We start from the raw sequence: 10,219 nt of genomic DNA, 5'->3' as shown, positions 1-10,219 counted from the left end.
GGCATATGATGTAGCTGATTGAGTACAATCCACAAAAGTCTAAGGCAGGAAGACATACTGAGAACAGTCTTGCCCCAGGTGCTGTTAATGTATGTGCCTAATTTTATGTCTTTTGGATTTTTTTCCTTCCAGACACATCTGACTCCAAAGAAGGCCAAAAAATTCGAATGCTTTCCTCTGCAGGTTTCTTGGGGTACTCTGAATCATGCTGGCTCAGAAAGTGTTTCACACACTGCCACACACTGTTTTTCCGATTCAGACAAAAAGTTGTGTACGATCTGAAAACAAGAAGTTCCTGTTCCTCTGTATTAAGAAAGGTTCAAACATTGGGGTTTGCTCACCTTTGCCAAAGAGCTTCCCAAATGTAGGATCACAGTTTCCAACATAGAGGGTATTACGAGCTCAAATTTTGTGTAAGTTCAGTTCTATAGTATATCTTTATCCACAGTAAATTTAAACAAAAATCAGATAGGGAAGAGTGGGAAACTTTTGAAAAATGGGATAGAATGACGCCTCTATAGAATGTGTCATCATAAAACGTTCAATGAACATAAATAGCTCGCTTCCTTAATCTACAAATACAGAGACATTTTACAATACAGTACTGTTAATGTCATCCCTCTGCACGACAGTCAAGGCACAATGATACTAGAGTTATTTACACAGTCTCTACTGCTTTACATAGCATCAGTCCAATTACTCTTCCATGGACGTAGCCCATCTCCACTGTGGACAACAATTTCTTTCTGATGCTTACGTACTTAGTTCAGCATCCTGTAAGCGAATATTTTGTAATCGACTGGCAGCGCTGGAATGATGCAAAGACTTAGCCAAAGTCAACAAAGACAGCTGTATCTACATAATTCTGGATTTTATGAAGAAATAAGAACAGTCAAGTTTTTCACTGCAATAGTCTGCAGAAGTACATTGGTACACAAATAAAAAAATGGGGAGACTCCAGAAACATCAGGTACAAGGTGTGTTGTGTAATTTTTCTACAACAAAATGTTATCAATGTGGTTTATATGCTGCAAACCCATTGTGAAAGATTTATGCAAATCTGTTATCACCTATGCTATTCTCCAGTCTTATGGAACACTGATCTATTTAGCATAATCCATAATAGTTGTCGAATTTAGCTTCTAGTGTGTAAACAAAAGTCTAACATGTCAAGGTTTCATTTCACCATATAGACTACTGTTAACTAAAAGGTTTATTCTGAAAAACTCCCTACATTGCAGCTAAGACATTCTGCAACATATCTAGGCTTTTCCAAATAAACTTACTGACTAGCTTGCACTAAACATGTCATGAGTAGCAAAAACTTAACTGGCAACGCCACAGTACAACACATAAACTAAAAGTACTGTTATGTCCAATTTGTGAACACACTCACATGAAAAAGAGTTGCACTGTCAACATGTTCAGGTAATAGATTCAAATTATACTGATGGTATCCATGTCATATAGCATTCCAGTACTGCATAAAGATGCTCTATGTAACACTGTTGCCTCCCGATCTGCTGTAAAGACAGCTCTGACAATGGAATGTCAGCAGTGTAGATCGCAAATGATGGAATCTGCTGGAAGCTATCTACTGTGAATGGGCATTGAATTAAAGGCCTATAAGAAATTGGCTTTTCTTTTAGTGCATTGCACAATACATGAATTTTGCAAGTTGTGACCAATGTCCAATTCTGCAAGTAGCACATAGGAAAGAGCACATATAACCACTGGGAAACATCTGGATTCCCAAATATTTTACTGCATACTGCTTCATGACTAAGAACCCTTCTGAAGCCATCTTTTATTTGTCAATGAAAATGAATTACCCGGCATGATATCACGGTGAATTTCAATTTTCACTTATGAGATTTAAACAAACAAAAGATAAGAACTTAATTTTAAGCATATTTTGCCACTTTTAAATTCAGTGTAGCTACTGTAATGACAATGTCAATATAGAACAAAAGCAGAATATATAATGTTATTTCCATCATACCAATTACTTTAATTCTTGGTGTGATTCTATACAAAACAAACAGAAGCAAATTTGTTAATTTGTTTTCATTTAATTGTGCCTAACTAGGTTTTATAAAGGTGATCAACCATACATGAACACTGACTTAACATTGTTTAACTAGGAGTGCCTTCAGAAAATTGAAGAGTGCAGTTACATTGTGTCGATTGTAGTAAGGAAGAAAATGTTCTTCCATGGAAGTGTTGGAGTTTCCTCTCATGGACACGACCACTGTGCTGCTGTACATAGGGGCGGAACTTGCCTGAAAAAATGACATGGTGTGCAGTGTTGTCATTTTTTCAGGCAAGTTCCGCCCCTATGTACAGCAGCACAATGGTCGTGTCCATGAGAGGAAACTCCATGGTAAAATGCTGCCCGACTGCATTTGTCATCCTCATTTCAAACCCAGCACCTGATGTGATGACATATTGTGCCACTGAGCACACAATTATCCCTTCCGCTTTGTGTATCACATAATTTGAACAGCAGCAATTACATATATGACATGTTAAGGTCAGTAAGTGTGTCCTATCTTTGAGGTCTCCCTGCCATCTTCCAACATGGTGGCCTAAGACTGAAACAGAAAGTGTTACTTTATAGGCAGCATGTTTTCCAGATCTCTCACCCATTGCAATCCTCTGAAACTTCACCACTTGCCACGAACTATGACCATCAACTCTGTCGTAGAACTGACGTCACCCAAGCTCAATTCGACAGAGTGCCAAGTTGGGTCACATCCATTGTTGCTGCCTAAGATGGCAGCTCTGAGCACTATTTCACACCCTGTATACCCCTGAAGTATCTAAGAAATTAATCACCAAGTATTGTTCCTGCTACACAGCATACATACAATAAGTAATGCTTCATTATTTGCTACCCTATCTGGTGTCACAGTTTTTAATGACCAATGGTGTACACACTAGCACAGTGAAGGTCTGTTTAACGCAAGCAGAGTCAGTGAAATTTACATACCTAAGTCTAAATATTCCGATAAACTCTCAAAGTGAATGTATTATGTTCGTTTCCACAACTGTACATATTTTATTTCGTCAACTTATCCAATACACTCTTAAAACTATACATACATACACAAAAGAACTTTCCACTATCTGCTTTCCAGGCACCAGGATTTTAGGAGGTTCTGAAACTGTCATAATGAAAGTGATGTAACTGATACAGTACTTCATTATACCAGACAATTAATCCAATGGAGTTACAGCATCAGTTTATTTCCTTTCTTGTTACCATATGCTATGGTTCTCTACATTTTTCTTACACAGTTTGTCTTTTTTTGTTTCCTCATAATCTTCATCATGAAAAACTGCAATTTTGCAAAACACAAAACCACAGCATGTGATAAAAAAAATAAACACTTGTGCTGTTACTTCAGAGACCCATGTCCAGATAAAAGAAGAAAAATTTGTTTTTCCACAAGATGCATCAAATCTAAGAGCAAATTCACTTGACAGTAAGATTATCCTAAGGCACATATTCATCACATGAAACGTCATTTTTCCATTTATTTGGTTATTCTATTATCAGAACATCCTTTTAGACTCTTTTTGGATTCTCTGTGAAGGAATAACGTGAAAAAAGTCAGCATTATGCAACAAACAATTGTGTCTATATATTTTTATTTCAGTCTCATTACATGCAACTTCTTGACACTAATATAAAGCAAAGCAGACAACTTCAAAATAAAAATCACATATACTCAAACTCACTAAAAGCTGTAAGCTGCTTATTAACAAGTATGTCCAATGAAATTTGAATAAGTATATGTTCAAGATCTATCAGCTTGTAGGCTAGGCCTACTTTAACAGCCTCATATCAAAGCCAACTTAAAGTACAGAGACCATCACACATGTTGTGGATATTTCACCTCTCCCATCCATTAACATATAGTATTGCAATTATGCTTCTCTACTTATGGAACTGTCTTCATCAGGTTGCACTGGAACAAACATGGAAACATTTTCGTGCACGCTGTATGTCGCACTCACAATCAACTTTTCGATTACACATGAAAGACAACAAGGCCTGGAATTACTTATATACCTCTACAGAAATTGCATTATCACCACACTGTTAACCGTAATTGATGTCATTTCATAAATAAAAAGACATCCCAAATAAAGCACCTGAGGTAGAAGCAATTACTGAGGTATCGGAAACAAATTTTAATTTTTGAACATCTCGATACATTGCTTGCAGCTGTGTGTGCACAAATTCGGAACTGATAACAACGAAATGTACCAAAATTCTGTTTTATTTACTTCCAGCGTTTCGTGTGTCAGGATTTTCTTCATCGTAGCTGACTCCCAGCGTTTCGTGTGTCAGGATTTTCTTCATCATAGCTGACACTTCTGATGGAGGCTTGAATATAACTGCAAACAGTCCTGTTAAGTTCCAGAAATTCTTTATATTCCCTCTTAACTCTCAATAAATTTGCATCCATTTCTTCTGTAAGAGATTTAGAAATTTTGTTACGTATCTCAAATTTGCCTACTGACACATGTTACTTTCGAAGTACTTGAGGTTACTCACCAAGCTTATCTGTTAAGGCTTTCAGTCTATTCGTTACCATTTCATCATTACCACCGATGGCGCTCATGACGAACGTGTAAATAACAGAATCGAGAAACAACTTTGAGCTAAAACGGATAAATTAATTAATTTACAAAAGAACTCCCTAAAGATAAACTTTTTATGCGACATTGTAGGCAAAAGAAAAAGAACCCTTCCTATAAACGCAGTTATACAATCGGAACCCACCTTTCAAGTTGCAGATATGCGGCACGAAACCACACTGACACTACCGAAACACAGATGTACTGAAACGCCTTCCCAGTTCCCACTTCGCTATTTCCGAAAACTATGTTCAATGATCAATCGATAACTTCGCGGTTGTTCACACATGCAGACACACAGCACACACAAATTCAACGGCAAAGACGTTAAGGTTGATTTCCATATATATATATGATCTATGAACGTGATGCAGTTGCCACATTGTAACAGGGCAGTAGTACCTATTGTCATTCTTCTGCTTATGACTTTAAAGTGATAATGTTTCTTTTTCTTTTTAATAAACATGGTCAACAGTTTTGTTGCACACGGATACACAACAGGAAGTGATACTCAATTCCACCTGTAATTTACATATGCTTTAATATATGTCAAAGGAAATAGTGTTTGGGAAATTCAGATTCTGTAAAAAGACATGTAAAATATTTTCAGTTTTCCTCACTCACGTCCAGAAATTTTAATGGATGGATTTACGCATTACGAAGGCATTACTGGACTCTGTAACCGGCGCATGTCAACAGGGTTCGCGCGCTGACTGGCAGCAGCACTGTGCGACGCTTTCTCCAGGCTGCAGCGTGCGCTCCATGAGTTAATAATTTGCTTTGACTTTTTTAGTAGTCCTGTTACTGTTTTCCTCATTTAGTTACCAAAAATTGGTAATATTCAGTGCACTGGAAATGTTTCATAATGTTTTTCCTACTGTTATGTGAGCTTAAAAAAACTTCAAGTCTAAATAAAGTGTTGAACAGAATTATACGCCCTCGCTGCGGACAAGAACACGATAACGAGAACGCAAGTACAACACACATAACTTGCGACAACATCATCGAAACGTAGCATCATTTGTAGCTCTCATTTTACAAAAGACAGCTACATGTTTCCACCAGGAGCTGATGGATGGCTGCTGAAGTATTACGCTATCCCAAGTTCATTCAGTTTTCCAGGCCATTTTCAAGTGAAATTCAATTGGAAAGGCAGTTGTTCGGAATAAACTATCCGTTTCTGAGGTAAAAACCATGTATTTAACTAGCAACAAGAGTACATCTTGCTGTTAATATATCGTTCTGAATTTGTAGCAGCTCATAATTGTTGCTGATTCTTTTAATTTTGTTTCAGGAAATGAATAAGATCCAAACGACAATTACGTTGTGTAAAACCGATGGCAATCATGAGAAGTGTGATGCAAGTATTAAGACTGATGTCTCTCATAGAACTGTGACCCTTAGAAAAAAGTGGGACATTTGCAGATGAAACTTGAGTGGCGTGAAAAGAAGGGTGGGAACAATGGCATAATTGATTACAGTGCTGAAAAAAGGAAACTGTGCAAATGACAACCGGGAAAGTGTTCTTAGAGAACGTTTTAGTGGTTTCCTTTAGACTTTACAGTTACTGAGTTGAAAAACAGTGGTGCAAAGCAGCAATCCAGGCGGTACCCTGAACTAACCAAATAATTTGCCCTCATTCTATATTTCTGTTCTCCTAGGGCATATAGATTTGTACATCCTATGTTTATTTTGCCCCTCTCCAGCATTCTTCGTGGTTTGATGTCGTCAGTAAATTATGAACCTGGTTGTCTACAAAAGGTTTTCAACTATCTCAGACATAATACCAGTGACAAACGGTATCTTAAAGTGTGTGCACTTTTGATATAATGTCTATTAGGAAACAGCTTGTGTGGGACAAGAACAAAACAATGTATGCAGGCTGTATTGATCTGGGAAACATTGTGAATACAGACGCAGAAGAACTGCCTACTGACAGATTGTGTCATATACTGAAAAGTTTAAGTGCCCAATTGAATATTGCTTTGTGAATAAACTGTCATAAGATGTAATGTATGTATGTATACATTAAACGGGGGACCTAGAAACGACGGTGAGGCTTTGTCTCACCATAGCCATCAGTGGTTCACAACCCCACAGCAGTCCACCCACCCCACTGCCGCCGCACACCAAACGCAGTGTTATTGTGCGGTTCGGCGCCCAGTCGTCCTCCCAGGAACGTCTCATACCAGACAAGTGTAGCCCCGAATGTTTATGTAGTAGATAATTATGGTGAACATGTACATGGAAATTGTGTGTGCGCAGCAATCCCCGACACAGTGCAAATGAGGCAGAATAAGGGGAACCAGCCGGCATTCACCAAGGTAGATGGATAATCATATTAAAAACCATCCTCAGGCTAGCTGGTACACCGGGCCTCGACACTAATCTGCTGGGTGGATTCGTGCCAGGAACCAGCATACCTTAACGCTCAGGAAGCAGCACATTAGACCGCACGGCTAGAGGGGCGGGCTGTCAGATGTAACGAATGAAATTGTGAGAGTTTGTATACTGAAACTGTTGTCTTTATGAGGTCAGTGACATGTGATGGTGCTGCTGTCAATATTCAGACACTGAAAAATCTTGAATACTTACTGAAGCTTGAAAATTTTGCCCTTTACTTCAATAATCTTACCAGTGACAGTAATGTTAATGCAATCCTTAATTCATGCCATATGCAGAAATTAGTTCGTAATACTTTATGTGAAAAGAAAATTATTAACTGTATAGCTGGAGATGTGAAGTGGGACTTTATTTTAAAGTTACATTACCTGCAAGAGTGAATTTTTAAAATTTGCCAATTCACTCTCTGGTTCATAAATGAATTTCTATAATAAGAAAATGAATGTCTTTTTAGCAGCCCAGACAATGAACTCCAATGCTGCTGATGCCATTGAATTTGTAGAGAGTTCCCAGCACCCAGATATTCAGGACGCCTCTGCAACTGTAGAGTTCGTCAGAATTATTGATGAACTGCAACTGTAGGAGTCTTTACGCTAAGGGCGTAAACAGCCATTGTGACCTGAAAATGTAAATTATTGGACAGAATTTCTTTCTTGTGAAGGAATCTTCCTTCAGACATTTAGGATTGATGGTGTATGTACATTAGTACATCCACAAAAACATTTGTGCTGGGATTTTTTATGTGCATACAAGGTGTTAGAAACCTCTATCAGGAGTTTCTGTTTTGGGATAACGAACTTCTAAAGTATTTTTTGAGATACAACCTCTCACAAGATCATCTAGAACTCCTTTTTTCCCTGCATCAGTTCTAGGTTTGGGAAACAATAATACCACCACATTACAGTTTCAGCCTGCACTGAGAACAATGCTGCTGAAGAACAATGTTACTGCAAGTGTCAAGAGTAATGTAGATGACAGTGAAAAAGTGAGCTTTTTCAGTGTTCTTGAAATGAAATGCCATAAGAAGGAAAATCATAAGTTCACTGATGATAGTGAAAATATTAGTTACTTTGAGGCTCTTGATTCAGCATTACTTAGTGAATACCAGGATGATATTTATTACATATCAAGATAAGTTGTGAAAAAGATTATGCAAATGTTAACATGTGCTGAGTACAAAGAACTTACTGCTTTTCCATACATGACCAAATGATCACACTTACTGCAAGTCTCTTGTGTCAGATTCACCTGCCTTTACTATGCAGGTTGACACAGGTAGTTTTCTTCACCCATCTGTGTTAACATTAAAGTTTTTTCATCCTGTTTACAGCTGAAATTAGTAACAAAGCAAAGGTTCAGCAGTTTCGTTTGCTAATGAGGTGTACAGAACTTTTCTCGTTATGTGTAGAGAAAAATGCACTTTGCGTCATATGTTGTTGTGTGGAAGTTCGCCACGTATTTGATGAAGTATTTATAAGACTTTTTTCCTGTCAATGTTTCGGTCACTTCGTATTGCTGTATAGTTTCGTTATTCAAGAAATAAAATGTGAAAAGTGACAGCAAAACATCTTTTGCAGAGAGGTAAGATTTTTGAGAAGAATAATGTATCGGCAGCTTTAGCGGCACAACAGAAATTATATATGCAAATACAGCAGAATAACTGCGAAATTGATTTTGCAGGGAAAGGTTGGAAGGTACAAGACATTAGCTAACTGTCAACTATAAACTAAACACACCCAGCATCAGTAATGTACGTAAGTGGCAATTACATTTTTCTTATGTAGCAGAACCGTTTGACACCATGCACCAGTTTAACATTGCTTTTGTTAGGTCACACCTCATTGTATTGTTTCGTGTAGTAGTCTCTCCAGTTTAGTATTGAGCTCACTGCCCTATTCTCAGCAGTAGCCAACTTTTCTGAGGGAGCGCCCTCCTGTCTCGCTGTAAAATCATAGAGCAGCAATTTTTCCTCAATGTGTAATACCATCTGGCATGAGAGTCATATCTTTGTCAAATATCTTTTATAAACGACGCTTCATAAAATTTTTGACGATGTATTGGGGTATTACCATCACACATTAAATAACATTGTCAAATCGATAATACATTGGGCGGGGATTGATATATTTTCAGTCCTAGATATATTGACGACCAGTATCTGTGGTTCCAGATATTGTCACTTTTGTCAATACATACTGAACATGTGAAGTCGAGTAGGCCCATCGACAGATGGACAATATTCAACACTAAGATACTGATAGAACTTCATGAAAGCCAAATGCTGCTAGTGTGTACTGTTTACGTTTTCAGGACTTTCATTGTGCATATCATACACTAGATTCAAGTTTCAAGTACTCTTTAAGACCAATTCACACTTCCCATCATGTCACATCAAAACATATTTCAAATGGTGAGACTCACACAGGTCGTCAACGTCACGTCACTGTTTCTTAGGAAGCCAGTTTCCACGGTGCGGTTTGTGGAGGGAATGGCATTGTCGTCTGCTAACATGGGAACTAATTTATTTTTCCTGCACTCAGTCATGGTGTGGTAGTGGATTCTATGCTTCTGTTTCTTCTTAATCTTCCATGACGATTTGAATACTTTTCCATTAAGTGTTATTCCATAAACGAGCCAGATATTTGGAAGTGAAGAATGATTTTTGTTTTACAATAACAAAACAGAGCTGATGCCTACACTGTGTGTATAAGGACACAAGTCGATGAAGCCATTTTCATTGTTTGTGACATTATTTGATATTTAGGTATAAAACGCAATGGATAAGGTAAAGAGGCTCTATATATTCCCTTAGAAATATTTTTTGATGTGTTTGATGCAAGTATTCTCCTAGCAAATAAATATCTGAAGCGTTGTTTCACTACTCAGCAATTTACCATAGAAAACTTGTGAAAACCTTTATGAAGAGTAATTTCGCCATTAATAAACTTTATCCCGGTTAGTTCCTCAATTCAGATACTACACTCCAACTTTTTATATCATGAATAAGAGCACAACATGATAGTTCATTACAATGATTAATTGAGGTTGTAGGACCGTTGACAGTGTCCATACCTACTACATTTTCTTTGCACAGGGATGACGTAGAGATCAAAGAGTTTACATATGAAATATGTAGCCACTGATTCACTATTCGCATCATTCCATC

The 10,219-nt window shown here is 37.6% G+C and overlaps 1 long non-coding RNA gene across 1 annotated transcript; it reads right to left on the bottom strand.

The window, feature by feature from the left end:
• Positions 1–3,637: 3,637 nt before the first annotated feature.
• Positions 3,638–4,977, bottom strand: LOC126259585 (uncharacterized). Its single transcript, XR_007546532.1, has 3 exons — positions 4,796–4,977; positions 4,568–4,674; positions 3,638–4,483 (listed from the first exon to the last, which is right to left on the bottom strand). It is a non-coding gene; the product is annotated as an uncharacterized LOC126259585 (long non-coding RNA).
• Between the last annotated feature and the right edge of the window lie 5,242 nt (positions 4,978–10,219).

This window comes from Schistocerca nitens, chromosome 5 (genome assembly GCF_023898315.1).
Source record: "Schistocerca nitens isolate TAMUIC-IGC-003100 chromosome 5, iqSchNite1.1, whole genome shotgun sequence".
Classification (NCBI taxonomy): domain Eukaryota; kingdom Metazoa; phylum Arthropoda; class Insecta; order Orthoptera; family Acrididae; genus Schistocerca; species Schistocerca nitens.
This window is presented reverse-complemented; position numbering and strand designations above follow the sequence as displayed.